This window comes from Amblyomma americanum, chromosome 9 (assembly GCF_052857255.1).
Source record: "Amblyomma americanum isolate KBUSLIRL-KWMA chromosome 9, ASM5285725v1, whole genome shotgun sequence".
Classification (NCBI taxonomy): Eukaryota; Metazoa; Arthropoda; class Arachnida; order Ixodida; family Ixodidae; genus Amblyomma; species Amblyomma americanum.
The window spans coordinates 140,710,981-140,727,942 of NC_135505.1; positions in this window are offsets into that span (position 1 = coordinate 140,710,981).

Sequence of the window (16,962 nt, forward strand, 5' to 3'; positions counted from 1 at the left end):
GAAACGGCCGACACGCGTTGCAAGAAGTTCCCCGTTTACGGTGACGCCTCAAGGTGGAAGCATCGGCAAAGAACCGCCCGCAGTCGGGGCACTTCTGCGGCTTCTCCCTGGTGTGGAGAAGCAGGTGTCGGGTGAGGCTCCGCAACCATCCAAAGCTCTTTTGGCACACCTTGCATACGAAGGGACGCTCACCCGTGTGGATCCGTTCGTGTGTGGTGATATTGTATCTGCGTGAGAACAGAGGAAAACAGGAGAGAGTATCACAACCTTAATGCGGCCATTCACAAACCTATCGCACATACTGTGATGAGCCAGCATATAGAAGCATTTTCTTTCATTGCATCTGATCTGAGACAAGAGGGACAAAATTGTGCTCTTAATACATGTGTAGGTTGTGTGATACCACCGAGCTAGCCCACGAGCATATGTTCTTTGTCAAACACAGGACTTCGCATCCACAGCAAACGAGTATTTGTACTCTCGTCGCAGAATTGTCCGATTCGCTTCCATGCTCAACGAAGTTGGTGGCAACCATCTGTGTCGCAGATGGATTTTAGGCGCAGCGGTTTTAGGTTCATCGCTCGCTTTGCCTGTTCATGCTACTCAATGAGTCTCCCTAACCGAATGTATACCATTTACATCACGCCGACGTCAGCAAAACCCGCCTCGGTGCTCCTACGTCTCTGCAATGTAAACGCCACTGCAATCAATCCTTCCTTCTGAAGGGATACGGCAGCCATGACAAGGATCTTGTTCTAACTGAGGATTTGCGCGTTGATTGACCAGTACACAGAGTTAAGGCACTCTTTCGAACTTGAGATAAAAGAAATGATTGAAAATGCGTCGTTTTGCCCATACAAGAATGTCCTCTTGCCGGCTATAGAATTTTGGCCCAAATAGCTATAGACCTTTCCTATTTCTGTCTATAGCTGTCTATACAGGCTGATATATTTTTCAATAGAGAGCTTAAGACAATTGTATGGTTCCAAAGCTATAGCTTTAGTGGCATATATTTTTCAATAGCTGGCAATAAGCACCTTATGGGTGCTTATAGACGTTCATAAAAGGCCATAGACGGACATAGCTTTTTCCATAGACGCCCATAGGACTTTTTTGTATGGGTGGGGTGTATTTATATGTACCGCCTTCAGCACGCTTAACAGGGATGCTCGAATGCGCTTCCTGCCCTGATATTACAGCCCCTGAGAGCTGGGCGCTAAATCTGAGACAATCCTGCATGGTGTGTTAGCGGCGGTTGGAGACAGCTCGTGCCATGCTTCCACTCTACGCTGCGCCGACGCAGCGGCCGACGCTCATGGCAGTGCTAATGTCAGGGAAAGACACGCGCTCGAGCGTTCGTGTTCAGCCTGCTGACGGTGGTTTACGTTTGATCAACAGGTGACAAACATTGCATGACTTTAGCTCCTGTATAACACCACCACTGCTGTCGATCAATACTAGAACAATTGCAAAGCGTATAACGTGGTCAAACCTAGGGCTTACCTGTGATTGCTAGAGTACTCGCAGTGGCGGCAGTGGTACCTTAGCTTCTGGGGATGCTGTCTCCGCCGGTGCACTTCCAAAAGATTTCGCGTATCGCAACGGTAGCCGCATGTGTAGCAGGAGTAGACCATGGGTAAAGCGGGCGGTTCGTTTTCTTGTGCAGCATTCAGCACCGAATCAACTTCTTCCGCACTAAAGACAGGTAAGGGCGGCTCCATCGCAGCTTGCACTCTTAACCGTCGATCATCAAAGGCACACGATATACACGAAAAGACAGACAATTCCGTCCGCCTCGTTCCTGTTCTTATACTTTCTGCTGTTGCTCTTATCATGTGCTACCACAATCGGACACCTGTCCTAGAAAAAAAAGGACTTTATACATTCAGGTTGCTTTGCTTTATCTGTAGTCTTCTGTTTTCCACTGTCTTGGTTGTCAGTCTGAGTTCAAAAATCTTCCCCGCATGAACCGCTGGATGGTGATATGTTATCAACCCTCGGCTCAGCACTCCATGGTACAGTGTAAGAAAAACTAGAACCATACAAATGCTGCTAACACATGGCTTCATCTTTTATCTCCCCATATCAATTTTATAATGAGTATGTAAAATGATACTTAACAAGGTGATGGTTCGGGCTAGTGGGTATGCGTTATGATAAATAGAGCAGCAACAAAACAGGGGACAAACACAAGCGCTAAACTTCCACTACTACTTTATTTGGTGCACACAGAATTTATATATGAAGTAAAGAACGATACCAGCCAGATTAAACAAGATACGTTGTGAACAAAGCTTACAAATCACATGCAATACATTTCACCGGTTGGCATACTGCTTCGAGTCTAAAAATGCCATATCTTTCTTTGTCAGCGACAATGACGGACTGCTGACGCAGCTTTCAGGTCCAGCTCTTTCAATTGCGGCAGCCTCGATAATTTCCCTTGTTAATTTATCTGCATTTCTGCCAATCACCTCGCATTCTTCAAAACCTTGCATTTATGAGCCCGACAGTGTCGTGCCAAATTGCTGGAACCGCCATCCCTAACTTAACTATGGTGCTCGCTTAACCGCTCATTAAGGCATCTGCCTGACTGCCCAATGTACGCCTTGCCGCATGAAAGCGGGATACTGTAGACTATATCTTCAGTACACTGCACGAAAGGGTTTCCTGTCCTTGTACTGTGCGATGAAAGTCCACGTTAAATAACGCCAGGTGGTCGAAATTTTGGAGCCCTTCACTAGCGGGGTTCGATCCCAGCAACACGCCGTACGTTGGTGGTGGCGAAATACAGAAAAAAAAGCCCCAGGTGGTATACATCAATCGGCAGCCGTCCATTATATCACCCCTCAAAGGCCATGTGCCGCTTCAGTATTTTAAACCCCACATTTTAGAACTTTCTCTTTAGTTTCCAGCATTGGCGTACAGTTTGGCAATAAAAACTGTGTATATCGTGCTTCTGAGTTTGAAGCATTCTTTTTGTAGCAATACCTACATTACGATAGCATTTCGAGCCTTCAGCGTGACGACGCCGTGGCGGTGGCTGCGCCGCCACGGTGTCACGTGGTTGGTCACATGATGCGGAGCAGCTTCCGGCGCCGTGGCTGAGCACGTGGTTGGTCACGTGACCAGCCACGCGGTTCGGAGCAGCTGCTGCTGCCGTCGGCGAGGCGTGCCGGTGATGCCGAGCTGCCACAGTTGTGCGCATGCGCCGTGTCAATTGGGACGAAGATGAAGGAACGCCCAGCGAAACGGAGTGGCGAAAGACTGACTTTGCAATTCAACTAATCGAGTTCCACTCGGCCAGTGTAGCTATCGCGTCACTACAGGTTTAACCAGAGCTAAACCACAGCCATTTTTTTTAGTGTACCGCGCCGAGAAGGTCGAGCGCATAAAAGTCTTGCTATGAAGTTTTCCTTGTCTGATCTGGATGTGACCTTGGCTGAGGAGAAAGGCAACACCACAGCATCTAGGGCAGGAGTTGGTTTGCTCCAAATGACCACTGTGATAGCTTCTGTAAGGCGAGACTTCACACACGCGGCAAACATTTGCCGGGGGATGAAGGAGGGGAGGTGAGTAGTTGGGTGGCGATTATGGAGGGTGATAATAATGTGGGAAAGCATGCCGAGATTGGCGATCGGTGATTCTTTTTGAGAACAGCTGGCTTTCCTACTGCGTCTTAGAATACGATTTCTTTTAGTGCGCTAACATTCCCGCCTGCATAAGGAGAGTCAAATAGGCACGTGCAGGCCTGTGTAGCGTATAAATGGTAGCAAGGCCTGGTGCTGGGGCCCATGGGTCCAGATTCTTGTGTCTGGTGTTCGGTTAGGGCGCGAACCCTGGCGTTGAGGCAAGTCAGCAAAAAGTGAGCTAACGTCGCCTCTGTAGCGGTATAGGGGAAAGGGGCAGGTCAAAATAGCAGTGTTCGCAGCACCTACCCAGATTATCCCCAACGCTTCCTCCTCATGACGAGCTAAATCGCCGGTAAGGTTGTATCCACGCGATGGAATTGAAGCAAGCGTGATCATCTGGATCGATTTGAGGCAGTAAGGCGTCTCATGCGGATAACGTGTGCAGGCAACAGATATGTCATAACACTCACTAGGTTTTTGCACTCTATATGCAAGGTACTTTAGAGGCAGCCTTCACTCAGCAACTCCTAGACAATCAAACCAAACAAATTACGGGTCATATCCTCAGAGTGGCCATACCCAACCACAGCCTGTCGGAGAGAAAAACCCTTGATATGACAGACGCCATCATCATCAGCTGATTGACTTATCACCTTCCTTATCACTTGCTCACCAAAACGGTGCAAGACAAAGCTGATGTGCTTATGAGAAAAGCGACCACCCCAGCTCTCCGCCTACCATAATCCGTTACCCCTAATGGCTTACTCGCAACGGGCACATACAACACGACCTTGGAGTTATTCGAGACCCGACGAAACAACTAGATGCTCCGAATAGCTCGCACAGAAACCGGCCAACACTTCATACGGCATCTGCACCTCGCCGCCACCACATGCTCATCTGCACCCACTTATCAAATCGTCCCAACTAAAATCTAGAGCCAAGTGCGCATCAAACCTCTATCCAGCAATATGAACACCGAGCTACACAGCGGCAGAAACCACGCCCGGGGTTGATATTACACCAAATACTACGAAGGCAGATCCGACATCCTCTACTCGGGCGCGGCTCAGCACACCCTACCAGGTCGCCGCCGCGGTGGCTTTGTGGTTATGGCGCTCGGTTTCTGACCCGCGTGACCCGGTTCTGGTCCCGGCCTCGTCTGCTGAATTTCCATGGAAGCGAAATTCTAGAGGCCCTTGTATAGTGCGATGTGTGCACGTTAAAGAATCCCAGGTGGTCGAAATTTCCCGAGCCCTTTACTACGGTGTCCCTCATAGCGCGAGTCGCTTTTGGAAGCTAAATCCCCATAACCCGAACCAAAACACCCTACCAAGCTCTTATACCACTGTCACTGCCTGCTAAGATGGCGCCGTCAAGGCTGCAGCTACCCTCCACGCCAACAACCCTTCGGAGGCTGAGGGCGCGGCGGTCTTTTTGGGGCTCATACACGTTATACAAAATCAAGACGTTACTGAAATCTTCACCGACTGCCAAGCTGCGTAGCGCCACTATCAGCAAAACATTATCACACCAGCCAACCGACGCATTCTGCCATTAGGATCACAAGCTTACCCAAGAGACAACTCTCAGGTCGGTTTCTTGGCATGCCTTGATCTCCGGTAACCGGCGCATTCATGCTCTATGTCGAGAACTATCCCTCCGGGCCCCTGAAGATCGAGTCCCCAAATCCTAGCAGGAAACCTCGCGGGCTCTACTCACACGCCGCCAAACAACCACCGAATACAGAAACAGCAGCTTCACACCCCCATGATCTCGTCACACATCAGATTCGAAATACAGCGCGGTCTGGAGGCAACTGCAGACAAACTGCTACGTTGCAAGTTGCCTCCTTCCTTTCTACCACCCTGCCTTGACCCTCAAACTTTTCTGGACATATATGGCGGCCAAGGCCACCCTCATGCACTACCTGCTGTAGTGCCTCCACACTATGGCAGTTTCCCCCATACCCTACCCATCTCTCTCCTCGCGGGAGGCTGCTCTTCGAGCTGCTCAACCAACTGGCCAAACGTGACGAGTGGACAGAGCTCTCCGTGAAAGCCCACCTTTGAGGATGTTTTGTTCTTTTTTTAAGTAAAGTTGTTCCTCCTCCTTGACTTGCAGTGGAGGAGGTTCGCTTTCCACTTCCTTGAGACGGTGAGTACTGCGTCCAGCCCACATAACTCAGACAGGAAATGGACGAGGCTGCGGTTACTTTAAGCACAGACGCACGAGAGTGGGGAGTGCATCCGCCGGCACCGTCTTCTCAGGGCGCACTCTGGGATGGGCATCCCTGGCTTCAAGGATCTGAGGCGCCATGCATGTGCGCTTTCACCACTTCTCCTCTAGAACGACTAGCAACGATGACGCAGGTCTGCGGGCACTCACGAAAAACGCAGATATGATGCGCGTTATTATCATGGCCCTCATGACTGACAAAGATAAATGAAAACCTACACTAGAGTGAAGGCTTGCTATTTCCTTCTATGGCACGGGAGTAATTCAGGACGATTGTGGGTAGCATTTCGAGGCCCCGGTCGGTTGAAAGCAGTATGCACGCTCTAGGTAAGCAGCGGCTATAGGCGTGAGGAAGTACGGAGAGGCGATGGAAACTGTTGCAGAAGCGCTATCTGACGGATCGCGCCCTTTAGCGAGATACGCACAGCGCTACCGAGATACGTCGTGGAGATACGCGCATTTGTGTTGGGAGCGGGGTTTTCCAGAATTCGGCAGCATACAGCGCTTTTCAGTTATGCTGGGTCTGCGGCACGGACGAGCCGTTTTATCTGCATGCATAAATAGTGCAAGTCGTTAGCATGGAACAGCTTTGTAGGCTTGTTGTGCTAGGGTCTCTGAGGGAGCAATCCGTGGCCGCCCTCTGTGGCGATAAATATTCGCTCTGCGTATCATCTTGCAAACAGAGCTTAACAGCAGGGCGTAGTTACTCCGCAGGCCGAAATTTTCGCAGGAGTGACAGCTTTGGAAAAGTAACTGTCGCATATAGTCGCAGCTTGCAATATCTATGTGCACATACCTAGAACCAGGAAGGCGCCGTCAGATAGCGCTGCCCAGACTTTTTTAATTTTTTTCGTGGTCCTTCTCTTTTGTCACGTAAGATGTTGCTCACGCATGTCTGCGGGCAAACTTATGCCTCCTTAGTTTAGGTCTCTTTTTAACATCAGACGTGCATATTTCGTGACCAGCCTAGAGAGAAGAATAAAGCCGGCAAAATATTATGTACATGATTTTCAGCAGCTTACTTCGGTAGTTGGGGTTTTTAGCGAAGTTTCCTCGGCGCGAAAGCTAGTCAAAGTAATGTTGCACGCATACATATATTTTCTTCGATAGTTAAATAATAAAAACAAGAAAACGCGCGAATAAACAAGTTTCTTAGGCACCCGCGCCTGGATGCGCTTCATTCCTTCTTGCACCTAGCATTAGTTTTCAATCTGAGTGATTTCGTCTGTCCACCACACGAGAGAGCCCACAAGGCGCGTAGGCTTCCGGAGAGAAATAGAGACATGTTGATGCAGTTCCTGTTGCTGCCAAATTCAAGCGGTTATGTTAGCTTCTTTTCTTTCTCTCGTTAAGTTCGCAAACTAATGCTCGATAGTTTTTCTTTCGTTTTTCCTAGCTTTACTTGCCCATTGTTCGGTTTGGCAGTGGTGTTCCTCTGTTTGGCAACTGGTGCTTCAAGCTGATGTAGCTCATAGACATTCTCTCTGGCGTTAGTTGTTCCCTTCCTCTCTTGTTAGTTCTCCACGCTAGAAAGTCAACATAAAATTTTATTTGCAGCGTTTTGCATCCAATACCAGTTTTGGTATTGATGGAGCAAGCAAAAAGCCTAAAATGGGCTTCACAAGTCTTGCCCTTCTTGCATTTGATGGAGTGACGGTGAGCTGACGTATTGCAGAATGTGCTAGAAAAAAAACGAGAGGTTCAAGCAATGGGAGAAAAAAAAATATATATGCATGTCAGCAAAAGTTATTGCTAAAAACAAACAATATATTATGAACCAGAGCATTTCCGCTTCATGTGCAGTAAAAAGAGCAGACATGGGAAGAAGAGCAAGAAAATTGATCAGGATACAAAAAAAAAAATAAACAGCAATAATTCTAGGATGTCTTTGCCTTCATGGATTGCATTCTCGTTGTCGCTATGATAGACGTTCCTCATCGTGATCTAATAAAAAGGACACAGAGTACTCACTGCTGCGCAGTATCATAATTCTTGATATCATTATTTCAAGTGTGAGTAGGATTTCTCAGTTTTTTGGTGCTATCGCAAACAATTCCTTTCAGCGCTGTTTTTCTGCAGTGATCTCAGTACTAAACATTCAGTCGAAAGTATTCAATGTTGCGGATTTTCACTCTCCCTCCCAGTCTGCCTGTGCTAATGGGGCTAATATGCAGCTGCACTTTGCAGTGAAGTCTAGTTGTGACGGGTGCCGCATAGATTTCTATTGTGTGACCCTATTTTGAATGCCCCTTCTTTTCGGCCACGAACAACTGATGTGAGCTTGCGGCCTACTGAGGGAAGTTTTCATCGGCTGCACTCAGCCTAATGTAGTCTAGTGATCTTCCCCTAGGCATTCTTCCCGCTTTCTATATTTCTAATACCATAACACAGGAAAAATATTTTCTGGCGCTTGATTTATTTTAACTATGTTGTTATTATGCAAACTGTAAGTAAAAGAATTTAATCATAGCTTATGTGGTTTAACCGTATTGGTTAACATGAGTGCAATGTGGATTATACAGTGTATTTTGTTGGTGGTGTCTGAAGTGCAGATTACTTTTATAATCATGTGTCTGATTGCCTGCATAGCATTGTTAATTATACAATGCTGCTGTCATCATGTGGTTGGTTTACTTTTATGATATAGCTGCATGAGGCGTGTAATCATTTATTTTTCATTTTTAGGGTGTGGTCTTGTGTTCGTGTGTGCACTCTTACGCCTCACTCTTTCATATTCAGGTGTGTGGATCCGTTACTAGCCTTTCGCTATGGATCGGCTCAGCTTTGTGCATTGGAGATGTACTTCAAATGACAATAATAATAATAAAAACATGAAATCTCCGCGCATGGACCTATCCGTCACACATTACACGCTGCATCAGCGCGTGCTTTCCATAGTATCAAGTAACCATATGGATTGTTCTATATTAACCTGAACGTAGCAGTATATCGTAACTGCACAATGCATGCTAAAAGTCTATGAAGAACTTATCCTATAAGAGTATGCTACTGACGCGGTTCTTCGCGCAAAAGTTTTGTCCATATTACAACATGTGTGCTTTACGTTTTTAATCTTCCCGCATACTACAAGAAATGCTCGGAGATTCGTCTTTCAAACCACGTGGAATGTCTTCCTAGACAAAAGCATGCTATAAATATGACATCATTCCTCGACAGTGCTCTCTCTTGACGTGCATATATGAACATATATGTCATTTGACTCAAAGTGACCGTTTATGTATAGTACATCACTTGTCGCAAGTACCTTACGGTTAGCGTCATACGTCTGCGAATAGAGTGAAATTCTGTATCCATCAGCCGCATGTTAGTGTCACTAACTCCGCAACTCTGGAAAGTTGGTTCCATATCCGACGCATGCCAAGACAAGATTGCGTCTCAGCAGTTAACCAGTGTCTCGCGGCGTATAGCGGGTGAAGCCTTTGCTATTTAAGCAGTTTAGCTGTGAATCGCATTCGAGGTAAAATACTGAAGTGCGGATTTATGAGCAACTCTTGATGAGGACGTTATAGGGGTTCTAGGAAGGAGAGTTTTCGTAGCGCATATCTCGAGCTTTTTTTTTTTTTGTCGAGAGAATAATGGTGCCAAAGTACTTTCCTTGTTGCATGTTTCTTGCTTAAAGGTCATGAGCATTATGATGATGACGATCTCGTCAAGGAAAAGAAGTCACTGAGCTCGGCATCAGAAACAAACGTGTGGCAAACAACATTCCTTCTGGACATTTCTTGTTGGATAGGTGACCTGCACCTATAACCATCGATTTGTTCAGTACTTTTGGACGCCAGACAGCCCAATAAAGAGCTATATTTGAAAGCCTTTAAGTGCCTTCTTCACTGTCGGACTGCCGTCAACACTACGTGACAATAACGATAGATCTAGAAAAGGAAAATTTTTAAATTACACATAATATCATAACAAAAGGCATGCAAAAACTTGAGCTTGACTCCGAGTGCAAGGGCTCAAAAGTTTTGTCCGTTCAGGAAAAAAGCATTTGAATTTTGTGTTTCTTTTTGTTGCAGTTAATGAGCGCACATAGAAAAAAATACCAATGCCATCAGGTGTACACGTCGTGCTTTGTCTTGCGATGCGGTCGTAAAGCTGAGCAAAAACTGCAAGACACGCTCGTGTGCTGTGCGGTGTCAACACACGTTAAAGGACCGCAGTTGGTCTAAAATGATATTATGCACTCATTGGATGAAGCCGCATACCGCTGTAATTTACGTTCATAACGATCACTATTCTGATTAGCTATCGAAGAAGGCAAAGTTGAACATTCGTTTGGGAAGGCTAGATGCTGGGATCACACTTTTGAAGCGCCGCCGCTACACAGCAACCTTACCCTCACGGCGCGGTGGGGGCGCCCAGTCTAAGAGACTTTGTCTTTCCTTTCTTCATTGCCAATCGCTTCAAACGGCAGCGCCTGCATGCAGCTCCTGTTCAGCAGTACGCAAGCATTTAGCCCATCTCGGCAGTGGTTGAACGCGCGCATTGAAGCTGCAGAACCGACTTCAATGACGCCTGCTTGCCCCATTCATCATTTTCTTGAATTCTGTGCTTGACTACGCGACTAAACAATGAACGACGGCTTTTCCCAAACTAGAACCAATTTATTTGCTTTCTACTTTCTTTTGCTATCTTTTTAGTTTTCATAAATACTTCCGAAAAGAAGTTAAATGCTTTGCGCTATATTATCGAAAGCACTCTGCGGATTTGACGCCGAAGTCACGGGCGTGGCATCAATATCTCCAAGCCGAAGAGATGTGCAGAACATCACAATGTCCGCGCGGCAGGCATGGGCCTGGCATGAACATTTCGACGCCAAAGACATGGACGTGGCACCAAAATTACACTGCCAAAAACATGGTTGTGGCATCAACACATGTTCCCGGGGCACATGGGTATGGCATCAACATAACCACGCCGTTGGCATAGGCGTGGCGTCAATATTTCATTGCCAATTTCGCCAGCGTGACATCAACACCCATGCCGAAGGCATGGGCGTGGCATCGACATAACTACTGTGAAGGCATGGGCGTGGCATCAACATCTTTTGCCGTTGGTGCCCCATCTGCCGGACGCAAATGGGCTTCGGGTGGAGAAGCCTTCCGAAGGCCTGTCGACTGGCCGGTCGCCTTCGGCGAGCTGTTACAGATGCAACGGTCGCAGTCATGTCGTACGCAGGGTGGACGCAAGCGTGGTAAATGTCAGAATCAGCGCCTTCTCTGTCTTCGTCCTTAGATTTTTCAGGGCACCGACTTGGATCTCCTGTCGCGGGGTACCCTGCTAGGGTCTCCCGATCAGAGTGCCCCTTTAGGTAGGACAAGGAGATGGCGATCCCCGAGGCCATGCGTCGCACCCACAACTTCAACCGGAACAAGCATCTCGATAGCAACCCCTTGTGAGCGGACTACGTCAGGATGTTGAATATCAAGCATGGCACCGTTGGCGGCCGCGCCGACAGGTACTTTCTGTCCAACCGGAGGTGGTAGGTCTAGTCCTTGGAGACTGGCAAGCGGACGGCACGCAAGATCCCGGGCAAAAAGTATCTTCCTCAGTTGGTCTCCATGAACGGTGTAGGTTCCGAACTTGCGGTTCGTCGATGTGGGTGACGTCTGTAGGTCCCGGAGCATGGTGTCTCGGCACATGCTTGCAGGTCTTCCTCCAGCTGGTTTGGAAAGAGTCGTTCTCGACAGCATTAAAACGGGATGTGATACCGATCACACTGAAGCAGCTCCCCGCCAAGGCTTCATCACTGGCAGCGAGGCGAGGTGTCCTTTGATGGCCTCCGATAGAGCGAGGCCTAGACGGGTGCTGGTGCGCGTGATGTCTGGCGGCTTGCCGGGGCCCTGCTTCGCGTGGAAGCGTCCTGACGGAGCCAGGCTCACCCTCGTGCTAGCTCCTTCCGAGAACTTGGACGAGGAGGTCTTCCCTGGTTTGTGGACCGGAGGACACTTGCAGCGCATGATCGGCGGGGGAGTGGCGGCTCTTTGTTCTGCTGACTGCTGCTTCAGCGCCTGTTCTACTGCGCGTGAAATGACGTCACTCTCGCGGTTGGCTGGCTGTGCACTTCGTTTCTTTTGCTCTCTTCTTTCGTCCTTGTCTTCTTCTCCGCAGGATTCTTATAATGTTCGTGTCTTTCAAGGTCAACATCGGATGGCTGAACACTGCACTGGGCTTTTGTGGAGGGTAGAGCACTTCAGAAAAATTCGTGTATCATTCAAGACGTCTGGAATCCATGCACTTTAATGAGAGCAAAAGCATCGTACGTACCGCCGCGGTGGTTCAGATTTTAGAGCACTCAACTACTTAGCGGGAGTACCCGGGCTCGAAACCTGGTGCGGCGGTCGCGTTTCGGCTTGGGCGAAACGCAAAAAGGCGCCAGTGCGCCGTGCGATATCAGTACACGCTAAAGATCCCCAAGTGGCCACAAGTATTCCGGAGCCCTCGACTACGGCACCTCCTTTTTCTATTCCTTCTTTTACTTCTATTCCTTTATGCATTTCATTGTGGCGCGGTTGAGCTGTCTCCCGGTTTGTGAGACAGTTACTGCGCCATCTCCTTCCCTCAAAAACCACCAAATACATTGCAAAGGCGTCCGCCAGGCCCTGGTCGGTCAGTTTGACTTCACCGATGGGATCCGGAATCTCGCAAACTGTAAACGCATTTCACGCACCTCCATTAGGAGCACTGGAAATGCGTAATGGGCTAATGCCTCGTACTCTTGGCTCGCCTTGAACGATGCCGTGACATAGCGTTATCTTCCTATTGCAGTTGTTCTGTTGGTGCGGTAAACGAAGCAACAACCAGAGCGGCGGCAGCTTCGCAGTCTCCGTCGATCTGGATTACTCCAAATTGCATCGCTATCCCCTACCCGTATGCAGCTAATTCTTAACCGGTGAGACTGTCGAATACTTTGGTGTTCTAGCGATTGCCTTTTCTTCGAACTGACTACTTGTGTGCCGACGCCTGCATGTCTTTTCTCTCTTTCCCGTTTCGTCTTAAAATGTTCAGTACAGTGCAGAGACGTTCACTTCTAACTGTTTATGCTGACTGTATTTTTACTGTATTATGCTGACTGTTTTTATTTCCTGCATCACCGTAAAGGGTTGCCCCGCTAAGTTCTGATGCCGCTAGTGGCTGTGGGGCAGGTCGTCTGTGGTCGAATTGTGCGCGCTCCGAGGACTGAGAAAAAATAACGACAGAATTGTGCCCAAAATACGACAAAGTGATTAGTGGTTTTGTCGTAACGACAGGTTTCTCTTTAGCATTCTAATATTTTTCTGACCTACTGCGGTATTTTTCTCTGGGAAGGACGCAGAATATTGGAGAAAATCCTGTCGTGGCGACAAAAGTTTTTTTGCCGTTACTCCACGTACATGGCAAAAATATTACAAGAAATCTGTTGTGACGACAAAAACACTTGTTGTTTTCCGAATAGAGTGCAAAGGGGTGATCCTGCTATGTTCTGACGACAATGGTGGCAGTGAGGGCGAGCCGTTAGTGACCGCATTTTGTGCGCTCCAAGGGCTCATCAGTCAATTGTATTTCTCTGCCAGGGCTTACAGCTCATACAGCTGGGAATCCCTATAGCAGCCCCAAGATCACCGCCAAACAACCACGCAACAAGGCGAAGCTTCATGCACCAAACAAAAGCTTCACACGAAGGGAAGTCGGAGCAGCGAAGTTTCGGTGCGGAGCAGTCTCGGTGGAGAAGTCCAATCAGCACTAAGAAACCTCTTGATAGTTGACTGCTCCAACGATCTCTTCGTCATGGGCGCCCCATATTCCGAAAGTTACTGTCCTGTATGGGTCCCCAATTGTGGCGTTTTAGACATCCTACTAATCTTTGCCATCGCCGGCTTTATCAGCTGCTTATACCATGTTGTTCACCTTGCTATTTTATCTTTATCTTGCTAAAGAAGAGCATTGAGCATTCCATCGCCTTTTTTGACACCGAAGCTCGATGTCCACTTGCTTGATCGTTGTCCCTGGCTAGCGCTAGGCTACTTAACTGGTGGAAGGAGATTGTCTTGAGCTTCGTTTTCCGGCATCCTCTCTTGGCGCAATTTTCAGACATAGTTGTAACCAGGAAGTGTGTGTTGGGTCCTCCGAGTTATTGTCTTGGCCATTTTTGCGCTGCATTTTGTTGCTGAATTGTATCCTTTTGCTACCAGAATGACTACTTTGAGGGAGAATCTTTGTACATATACCCTTTGTCACATTTTTGACATAATGGCTACTCCTTTCTCGCCCTTGATTGCAATTTCTGACCGTTGTGTGTGATGTTTCTTTCATGCCAATTGGTTTATTCTGCAGTCTCAAACATGTAAATTATTTCTTTTTGTGCTTGTGCATTAAAAACCCATCTTCAAGTGTAATCTTGGCTGCCTTGTGTATCCCGTGGCACCAGTATGTGCAGTTTGAATATGAAAAAATCAACAGACACACCTCACTCGTCATGTCGTAGGTACTTACTGAATGTGAATGTTAGAATCTGTAGATGCTAAGAAAAGGCTCTCCATTTAGTATGGCGCTTACCCGGCTTGGACAATCAACCAAGGCCTCTAGAGGCAGCACTTCGCTCTTGTGACTCAGGTCTTGTAACGAAGGCTAAAAATCTGGTATCGTGGCCTACGACCTACGCCAGAAACGCTATTGAGGCGTTCTTAAAGCATTCGCGAGCCACATGCTTGAGCGCCGGGCTGTAGAAAGACAACGCGTGTCCGTTTCTTTGATTGACCAACGGATGTGACATGCGTACTCTTCGTATAATGAACTAAATTGAGCTTTCCCTTGCATTCTCTCTCGCCTATTTTTCTCGCCACGGGTGTAGGATAGCAAACAGGCCATTGCCTGGTTACCATCCTTACCTTTCTTTGTTTCTGTATCTCCTTCCCTCTACTCAGCATGTTAAGCATAGATGTGAAGGGAAGAGAGGTGATCGTTATGGCATAAATGACGGAAGCCAACAGCAACAGGAGCCAAAGAGCACAGAGGATGTTTTATTTTTCCTAATTTGTATTTTTTCCTCAATATGATGATAATAAAATCAGAAGAAAAACAACCACATGCCGCTGGTGGGATCCTAACCCACGACCTCTGATTTTCTCGGATCTTCATTCTGTTCGTATTGATCGCAATCCTGGTTATCGCGGCTGTAATGAAGAAGCCCACGTTATCCATATCATCGGTACCGATCGAGAGGGTAAACGCAATCACAGCGCGCTTTATGGACGCTGAGATTATCTTGGATTGGCTTTTACGTTCCTAGGCGTATTCGAGCCGACCAACAGGTACGCTGTAAAATGGGCACCTGGCAAGGTCAGCAGAAAATTCCGGTTTAGATTGGCCAAGTTCAACGGTTGGACTCCATCTGCGTAGAGCAATGTGCCCGGTTCACCTTCCTGCACTGTTCTTGTCTCTTCGTTGAAGATTACCTGCGCAAATAGGAATCGTACCAACCAGCCCGGAACCATATCATTCTACTGTGAAAATTCTAAAGACGACTACTAGTGCCCGGAACATGTATGCGGAAGAGTGACAAACACCTCGCAAACACAAACATCGTACACCGGATCTCTTTGAAACATGTCCAGTAAAGCTCTATTTCTTGCCTGTGGAATGAAAGGCACTTAGCAGTGCTGAAATTTGCGATCTGTGTACGCGCCGGAACGGGTAGTGTTTATAAGGTGCATCGACACGATGGTCAGGGATGAGAGCAAGCATATCGCAAGAATCATGGCTTAATGTGACGACCTGAGTCAAACCTGGGACTGGAAAGAGTTAAAGTTGCCCTATGACTTGTAAACTACAGCGAGGTCTTCGTCTTTTCCCACCGGTGACCCGCCACAGCTTGCGAAATATTCGATTTGAGCAAGTGGCTGCTAACTGCTGTGCTATAGTTACCACAATGGCGCTCATCTTGGTCCCGGTATCTGCCGTCTACTTACTGAACTCACGGTATGCCCGCAACAATATTCGTTGCAGAAACGCCGACCATGAAAACCAAAGTCCACGGATGGGAAGAACAAGCTTCCAAAGCCAAATGCACCTTCAATACTGGGTCCCTTTCTTCGCGTTCTGCCTAACCCAACCGCCAGATTTTTAAAAGTACTGACTACATCTATATTGGTATTTTTCAGCATGATGTTATAGCAGTGGATAAGGATTTGCAGGAGCGTCATTTAAGGCTCAAGAGCGGGCCGGGACCGTGATTTCACGCACGAGACCGTCACAGGCTCTTTCCCGGCAGCAATGTACGAAGTGTTAAATTACTCGCTGCACGCAAGAAAAGGCATATCACGCAAATAAAAAGGATCCGACAAAGGCGCTGAAATCGGACCAAAGGAGGCAAGCAAAGACGCTGCTTTTCATTTTAAAAAGTAAGTATTTTGGTGAAACGGCCATCGACAAAACGACCATGTCATGTGCAAAACAGCACTCGATGCCACCTTCCAAACAATGGCTTCATGTCATGACCGAAGAGGAGAACTAAATTCGCCCTGACTGCTTATAGCCCACCACATAATAAGGTCTACTAGGCTTAGCTTACAAGGTACCGTGTCACTGTGGCTAAAGATACCGACGTTATCTCGGACATCAGAAGAGTAGGCTGGCATGGCACTTAAAGAATACTGAACCGAATTTTAAAAACATGCAGAAAAATCTGAAAGGAAGTTCCTGTAGGTGATTATGCCGAGATGTCTCTACTTTGCGTATTTTTCTGGTGATGTCTTCATTTTCAGATTTCATGAACGCGCGTCAAGCTGCCGCGTCACAGGCAACGAGGGGAGTACGTCATCATAACACCGTAATCAGAGAGGTAGCCGGTTACGGTGTCTGAAACATGCTGTCGCACAGCTGTGTAACATGATACCTGGCTCTTCTGGCCACATAATTCAGCCTTTTCTCCCTCAAAACTTTGTCGTATTTATCAGTTTTAGCCGTTCAGCTTCCGTTTGCGTCAAAAATCGCTGCTGCAAAACTTTAAGTACCCCTTTCGATGAGCGGGGGCTCCTTGTACCCACAAAGAAAAAGAAAACAAAGAAGAATACAGGTCGATTGAAGGTGCTGG